Here is a 9475-nt window from a genome sequence, read left to right on the forward strand (position 1 = left end):
CACAATGAAGAGAAAATAAGAAAATAAATACTACAAATTTGGAACACTAAGCAATGTTTTTCACTCAAAGAATCAATGAATTCATATTATCAAGTGCAATTACGATAACACTACGTATTAAAATAATAAGTTAATTATTATAATTTTAGGGTCAAAGTTTTTACAGTTTTGCTACTGTTGAGTAAATCGTCGGACTATCAACATTTATCGTAATATGAACATTTATCGTAAGTCGGAAAACATTATCAACATATAAAAACTAAGGAATTAAAAATAGAACTTAAATACAAAGAAAAGTTAACTAAAATATAATTTACAATTAAAACAAACTTAATATATACAATTGATATATTAACTATTCCACATAAAATATATCACATTACTGCGCAGCATCACACACAGCCTCGCTTTGCCTATGTGCACAATGATCTATATTCACTCGAAAAACACCAGTTACACAAGCTCGGTGTCCATGTGCACATCGATCTATTTTCACTTAAAAAAACATCCATGTATTGCACAAACTCGGCATTGCGCACTACCTTGACTTTTCCCATGTACACATTGATCTATTTTCACTTAAAAAAACATCCGAGAATTGCACAAACTCGGCATTGCGCACTCCCTTGCCTTTTCTCATGTACACATCGATCTATTTTCACTTTAAAAAAATCCAAGAGTTCACAAACTCAGCATTGCACACTACCTTGACTTTGTCCATGTGCACATCGGTCAATTTTCATAAAAAATCAAAGAATTGCACAAACTTGGCATTGCGCACTACATTGGCTTTGCCCCCATGTACACAGCAATCTCTTTTCATGTAAATGAAATCACACAGTTGAATACCATTTATAATAAAAAAAATTCACGCAGTAACATTATAAACCTAACATTTCAACTCAGTTAAAATATAAGTTACGTTTTCTTCAAATATGAAGCTATAGCATAACAAATTGTTTTTAACAAGAAGCGTAGGCAAGATAACGACATAAAACGCATATCCAAGCCTAAGATAAGTAAACAACGAGACTTGTGCAACGTCTTCTAGGATTGAGCCTGATGATGTAGTTTACAATTCGTAAAAAATAGAACTTACCTAGATCGCTACTTCGACATCTCTTTGGCATCGTCGGAAAACTGCGGCACATACAGATTTTTTATGCAATTCAAAAAGTCTCGGAACGGATCTGCTTCCGCCTGATTTCTGTATTGCCTTCGCCACAGAAACTCCGCAAAATAGGAATCAAAAATATCTTCCGACGATATCCGAACACTGTTCTTATGGAATTCCGCTTTTTATTGCTCCACATACTTTCAATATTGTTTGTACGAGCACCAGTCGTAGGTTCAACAAAGTTCAACGCATGGTTAACTGATAAGTGTTGGAAACCTTCATTCTTCAAACAATCATAGCATTTCCAGCAATCTGAGATAATCATCATCCCAGGCAGAATTTTTCGTTTTATAACCTCCAGCAAGTCTCTCAAAATCTGTCTTCCACAACCTCAAAAAAACACTTTCGACTCTCTCTTTCAATCCCACCAAACACCCATTTATCATTCACTCGTCTACCTCTATTATACTTCCTCTTACCAAACTTGCTTTCATCAATCTCCACAACCATACCAGGACCTCCAATCATCTCTCTTTTTCACACATACATCCATACACACTTCTCTACAAAAACTATGCCAATCAACCACAGTTTTATTCGATTTCACATTCGTACCAGACTCATACACCAACAAATATGAAAATATTAAAATCTCAATCATACTCATATTACTCTCTTCAAACGACGTACCTTTCCTCACAGACCTCTTACAATGATGAGCACTCACACTTTTTTCACGACAAACCCATTCATAGCCATCCGATCTATCTTTCTTTTCAATCAAATGCATATCTTTCATACAAACAGGACAAACATATCGAGAACTAATCAAACCTTCATGCATACACCAATCAATAATAGCTCTCTTACCATTTTGAAAAAAAAAAAAAAAAAAAAAAAAAAAAAAAAAACACGCATATTAATTTTTCCAGACATTCTACTTTGCTAGATAACAGAGAAAGATAGCGCTAAGTATCAAGCGGGCAACTAACAGTAAAACGAAATGCTCACGCCATCAATAAAATAAACCAATAAAATTTTAATTTAATTTTTACTTAAATTACTTACGCAGTCACAAAGACGACCAATAAAATTTACATTTAATTTTACATAAATTACTCATGCAATCACGAAACAACTAATAAAATTTACATTTAAGAAAGTCGCAATGATGACGTCATATAAGGCTGAAACAGAGTTACGGTAACCCTTAGGTGACAGTACGGATGCTGAAACTAAGTTAAAACTATTGTGGTAACCAGAAATGTCATTTTATCACCAAAATTGAACAAAATTTTTTTGCCATTCGGAGGGGCACCCAATTCTATACTAAAGCCTTTATTATTTTCTAGACTACAATATTAACATTTTTTTTTGTAATAATACTGCAGAATAGAAAAATATCAAACCATTATAGTTACATCTTCCAAGTTGGCCAGCCATTGGTAATTGTTTGGGGAGAAATGATATCCTCCCCACTAGGTTGTTCTTTGTGTTTTTCTGCACAAAGCAAGAAATTTTGCTTGAATTTTGGAAGGAGGGTGAACTGATTCAGAATAGTATGCTATGTCCAAAATGCAACTTTTTGATGGTTTCTGAAAAATAACATCAGACTTTCATATGACATAACATGGTACTGTGGGAAAAAATATATAACAGCATTGTTTGCTAGGCTTCAAAGACTATTTGAGCATCATCATGGTTTTCAAAAAGCAAACTCAGCATAACTGAAATCTCTGTGTTGACATATGATGTACTCAGGGCTTCATTTCTAAAATCAGAAGTGCCAGAGCCCTGCGGAAGACCATCAAGAAAGAGGAACAAGAACTAAATAAATAAAATGACTAAAAATTAGAAAAAACAAAACTGAAAGGTTTCAGATTTTAAATTACGTTCAAAAGGGCGTTTTTTTTTTAACATTAGGTGTGTTACCTTTATTCATTAAATATCATGTTCTTTTCTCTTAAACCATAAAATTCAGTTCAATAGCAATGTCGCAAAATAATTAAAAAATGAGCATATCTTTAGAATTCCCTGCGTGCTGGAGATAAAAAGGTTTTCCCCCCTCCTCGTAGAGTGTTGCCATTGCTCGCTTTGAAATCCTCGAGTTTGGTAATCAAAAATTCGTTAAAGTTTTACAAAATATGAAATCGATCAGAAAACAAATTCCAAATTTGATCGTAAGAGAATTACGTCATTCAAAATTTGATGGCTCTATGTACTGTTGTTTTATTACAATGCGAGAAATATACATACATTTATGCAGATTTTTCATTATTTAATTTCTTCAAATATATAATGAAGGGCTGTAACATTTGGCGGCAACAATTTGAAAAGTGCAACGGACATTTATAGTGATTCAACGCAAAATTGCAAAATGAAAAAATGGTTCTTCGGTAACAAAGCCCCTTTGGACTAATAAAATCATTAATAATTTAAAAAAATTTAAATAAATAATCATTTAAATAATTTTATGATTAAAGTACTTATCAAATTTCTACTGAAATTAATCTAACTGTTAATGATTAAATAATTAAGCTACTGATAAAATTTCTACTGAGTTTAGAGCTCCCATGTGCTCCAGCTAGAATTATGATTTATCCTCATAACTAAGAAGTACTGGAGGCAGGCTCTGGCACAATTTAAGCTCTGGATGTACTCAAAAAAATTGCTACATCAAAGATAATGAAAGTGTATGGTTTTGGATCAAACACAACCACCTCTTGGAGCCAATGCATAAGAGAGATAATTCTGGAATACATCACAATGAATAGCCAGATGATTGGTAGACCTGATAAAATGGTTGAAATTGATAAAAGCAAATTCGGAAAGAGAAAATATTATTAGCGCCATCATGTAGAAGGGTAGTGGGTGTTTAAAGAAGTTCAGTGCGATAGCAGAGATTCATTATTGTGGCTGTGCATATTCGTACAGCAATAACACTTGTCAGTGTTATTTGAGTGGATTCACTCAGGGATAACTATAATTTCAGACTGCTGGAGGGCTTATCAAAGCTTATCACCCTGGCCTTCAGATAACTGTAAATCATAGCATTTTTATGGATGAAATTATAGGAGCACACACCAATACAATTGAAGGTACATGGTGGCATATTAAAACACAGCTAGCCCAGTATAACAGAAATGGAAGCTATATATCATATTTAGTAGAATACATGTTTTTTTAAATCTATTTTATCTATAGAAACAGAAGTTTCTACGACTCTGATCATCTGATTCTCAAGTTTCTGACAAGCTGACAGATAATAAAAATTATTAGTAAACAAAAGTATCCCATCCCTTCTAAACTGGTATTACACATGAAAATATTTGAAAAGAATAGCTGTTTTGGGTAATTTTTTCTCTTAGTCACATGATGTAAAACAGCCAACTACCACAAATTATTATGATTAACATGTAGAAAAATATTTCATATTAATTACAAAGATTACTAATACATAGTTACTAATACATTATGTTACATGAATGATTACTAATAATAGATTATTAATAATATTTGATACTAATAGCTGACTGGTTAAAAAATGAAGATCTGTAACTTTTTGCAAATGATAGCTAAAAGATGCATGCCTTTTCTTCAGTAGTGAATCTTGTAAAAAATTGTTTGAAACAAGTTCAGAGAATGTGTGATAGCATTATTAAATGGCCAAGTCATACTTCAACCAGACAGACCAAAAGCTTCTACTATCCTCGCCAGTGGTCTAGCCATGAAATAGTGGTGCTTGAGTCAAGAATACGTTTGGAACTTAAAATTACTATATATCATTAAAATGAATTGAATTTTGGGAATCTGAATTTGCAAGTGATACAAGACAATTGTCAGACAATTTAAGAAGTTGATTCTTAGCTATAAGGGCATCATGCTACTTTGCAATAAGATAACTATGTCTACATAATCCAAACCACTGTGCATTTTGTTACATAAAATAATCATTTCTATCAATTATGAATTACAGTGCTGTATTTAAGATCCCAAATTTATGTTCAAAATCAGAAATTATTGTTGTTGATATTGTTAATTTTTCAACTCATTTTTAATCTCAAAGAATATACAGCATTAGATCATGTAAATCATTTCAAATGGGAACAAAGTACATTCTATCAGTTAGGCAGAGGGAATAAAAAATCAAGCAGTTTTAAAAGCATAATGTAGTCATCAAAAGCATAAGCCAATGAACCCTCTATAAATTTGGAAGAGAGAATGCAGCAAAGAAAAATGTGATATTAAATGCAATTAGTAAGTTATAAAATTAATAAATATAAGCATTCTTTCATGTTCAATGAATAGAAACCTAAGGCGGCATTCAAAGTACACAGCAAACCTACAATATTCTCTCAGGACTTAGAAGAGAAGGGCTAGCTCATAGAGCTTTTCCCTTTGAAGCAGAAAGTGAGAAGTGATGATGTAGCCATGATGACGCTGAGCGCGTCAATATAATTCACAGCTTGGAAATTAGCGTTTTTGAACCAGCGTTTAAAATGAGCTGTGTGTGAAAGATAGCTATAATTTGGAAGAGCAATGTTACTGCTTTATGAATTTTAGACTGAACCCTTAAAAAATTTAATAATGCTTACTCAATTTTAAAATAATAGATAAAATGTGCTACTCTTTTAACATAAAGTTCCGTGGTTTTTTTTATTTTTATTTGCAGGTTTTTTTATTTAATGCAAGTTTATTTCTAATCATTTCTTTATTTGCATGCTAACTGAGAGAATTTTTATGCTGCTTCTAAGATAACTATAATAGCAGCTATTTAAATTTACTCAAAAAACAACTTTTCATTGACATAGGTTTAAACATATATGACATATATGGCAACATTTCTGCTAACCTACGTTTGATTTTTTGCCTAATTGTAAATTTTACATTGTTATAATTCTCTTCCGATTCAATATAATAGATATTTTTTAAATAATTTTGTAATTTATACTTATATCTATATTACAATTAAATAAATGTATATAAGATTGTTACCTTAATTTTGACAAAATAGCTTTATTCAGAGTACCTAAAATAGTTATTTAATTTTTCAAAAGTGTCAGTAAAGGAAGCAGGTCTTTTTATGCCAATTACTTTGATGTTTTATACTATTATATTTTATCTAGAATGCTAATCTAGCACAAAATCTAATCAATAATTAGTTACAAAGGATACAATAAGAATAACTTTAACAAGTACTTTACAAATTAGTTTGTTAAATACTTGTTATTCTTCTTGGTACTATTCATAATACCGAAGAGGCCCACCAGCGGCCGAGCGATAAAGTCGCCGAACACTGGTAGTTCGGTCCGAGGTTCGAATCCCGCAAACGGGCTGGCTGCATGGGTGCTTTCGTGGTTTTCTCCATGTGTAACGTGTATACGAGCCAGTTTTCCTTAGAAAGTCCTCCACGAAGGCATCCCTTCCCTTAGGCAGATAGCCCTAGTGTGCTTTGCCATAATTAAATACACACATACACATAATACCGAAGATATTATCGATTAACTCATAGAAGTCAGATGCTTTCTGATTTCCTGTGGGGTAGAGTATACCTTTTGCGGTACTTTTTGAAAATAATGTTTTCTCTGGAGCGACTTTTTGTCTCTCGTTTCCCTTGAGAGAAATAATTTGGTTTTCCCTTGAAATTAAATAATTTGGTTTTAGTTTGAGACACAATTTGATTTCTTCTCAATCTCTATTTAAAACCTCTTTAATAATATCAAAATTTAAAACAGATCCATCTTCTAAAACAAATCCTCTACCTAAAACGCGGTTTCTCAGTAATTTGAGGCAGAGCGCGAAATGAGACCTCTGATTAAAACAAACTGCACATTTTGAAAAGAACCAACTTAGTCCAGTTTAGAGTCATAGCAGAGTTTTCAATCTATATGCATTTCGTCGAAACTGAGAACGCATATTTTTTCTACAGAATACAAATATTCGTCTCTTTCCTTCTTTAGAGTAAGAACATTACTTTGAATTCTTGGACTACACTAAAATTTAGAAAACACTAAAAAATAAAATAAACACCATTTCTTTAATTTGATAATACTAGGTAAAGATATTCTAATTTTTTCTCTTTCCAAAAATCATAGCTTTAAGATGACAGAGCTCTTATGAAGATGCTACGTGAAATATTTTCACTAGTCCACCTGATTTTTTTCTTCTTTTTCAGTAATGCATTAATCTGCGTCTTTATAAAAATAAGCTTTAGACATTTTTCAAAATTCTCCGATTTGTGCTCTCCCCCCCCAAATTTCGCTATTTGAGATTTTAATTTCTGATACCAATTTCTGTCTAGATGTCGTCCACCTTCTTTGTCGCTGAACAAACATTCTAAAATTGTTCTTTTCTCTATTTTTCAATACTTTAATACAATTTAATACAATTTTCTAAGGATATTATTTTGTTCTTCAAATTATCAATGCATTCTTGTTTATCCTTAAACATTCAGGATGATCTACATTTTCATTTGTGAGTTTTATTTCAAAATCATTAAAATTTGATTCATTATTGTCATCATCAATTTCGATTTATTATTGTCATCATAATTTACTTTCGGCACAGCATTCCATTCCAACAGTTTCTTTTTGTGGCTATCCAAACAAGCAATTTTTCATATCATCTTCATAAACACTGCATAGAAAATGTTCGCTGCAAATTTTTCCGCTCTTCACATTAATAGAATCTTCTCTTTGACATTTGTGTATCCATACTTTCTTCAAAAGCAAACTCTCATTTGGATCCTTTGGTCCCATGAAATAAAATATCTCATCCTTTCATACTTCTGTAAGTGCTACGGCACGTTACTGCAGCGCAAAAAGCCATATTACGTAAACGATACTTTACAATATAGAATTTAAAATAAAAACTGACTAAAATTACATATATATAAATTATTTTAAATATATACATTATTAGAAAACAGATATATATATTATTAAAATTAATTTGGGATATGTAACCTCTAGAAAATCATCTCGCAGCTCAATGAAAATACTGTTTTAAACGCGGGAAATCAGGACAGGTGGCATCACAGTGACGTCAGATTATTGCCTGTTAGGTCCCCCCACTAGGCTCGCGTCGGCGAGGAGTCGAACAAAGAAATGAGCTAGCCCTTCTATTTATCCCTGATATTCTCTATAGAAAAAGCAGAAGAGTATGAGGAGATAAGGCTTTTGCTTTATGACTTATGAACGCAGCAGATAAAAGGCAATGTCTAGAATATAACAAAACTTTGACATCTTATATGGGTTGGCAAAAGGACAAAAAGAGAACTTAACACCCTTTCTAACTGTGATAGAATTTTTAATATGGGAAAAATTTTAAGAAATATTAAATTTTCTACACTATAAATATACAAATGTGCATAAAATGATGAATTAAACATTTCTAAAAATATATACTTGACGGGATGATGATATAAATTTGAGAGAAAAGAAAATAAAAAATTGCAATAAAAAGATGACCATACATTTTCGCATGCTTAATAGTTTAAAAATTTTCACAAAAGTTACGTTTCTGAATAAAGCAACAGTTCTTTTCCCAGCTCTCAAACTTAAAAATTTCAAAAGCTATGTTTTCCGACAGTATTATATAAAATGTTATGTATAAAACACGTATATAACCCCATTATGTATAAAAGAGATTTACCAGATCAAAATGGCTAGAGCATAGTCTAACAAGCCCAAATGACATTGACATGGGCATATGACACAAAGGAAAAAAAAAAAAAAAAAAAAAAAAAAAAACAACACACACACATTTCGAATTGATATAGCATAATGGAAGACTTAGTAACCTGAGTAATTTGATTTGAATGCACAGTATAATATAAGTGATCAAACTTTTTTAAAATTTTACTTTTAATAATGTATTTAGTGTTTCATATATAGCAGGAACAGTATTTTAGAAGATTTTACTTTTACTACCCATTAAGAGAACAATGTGAAGTGAATACACACACAGTTGAAGTAAATTCAATCTATCTTAACTTCTTAAACAAATTAAGAAAATACATAAATAACAAAATCCCATATAAAATGGAAGGGACTTCTAATTGACTTATCCAAGACCAGAAACTTTATATAATACTCTAACTGGGAATTATTGCCTGCTGCAGCACACAATGTTGAGCAGCAGCATTTATTTAAAAACATGTTAAATCAATATGCTAATACTCAATCCGCAAAAGTTTCAAGTATAAATACTGTACTTGCATTCACTTTTATCTCCTCTAATTTTACTATTTGAAAATGAACACATAGGAAAAACATGCAGAGTATATCAGTTCTAAAGAAAAAACTTAAGGCAGAATCTATACACTTGAAAAACACATCTAAATTAAGTGTCACAATA

Source organism: Stegodyphus dumicola, chromosome 6, assembly GCF_044657685.1.
Source record: "Stegodyphus dumicola isolate Sdum_Otavi_A_Nest chromosome 6, ASM4465768v1".
Taxonomy (NCBI): domain Eukaryota; kingdom Metazoa; phylum Arthropoda; class Arachnida; order Araneae; family Eresidae; genus Stegodyphus; species Stegodyphus dumicola.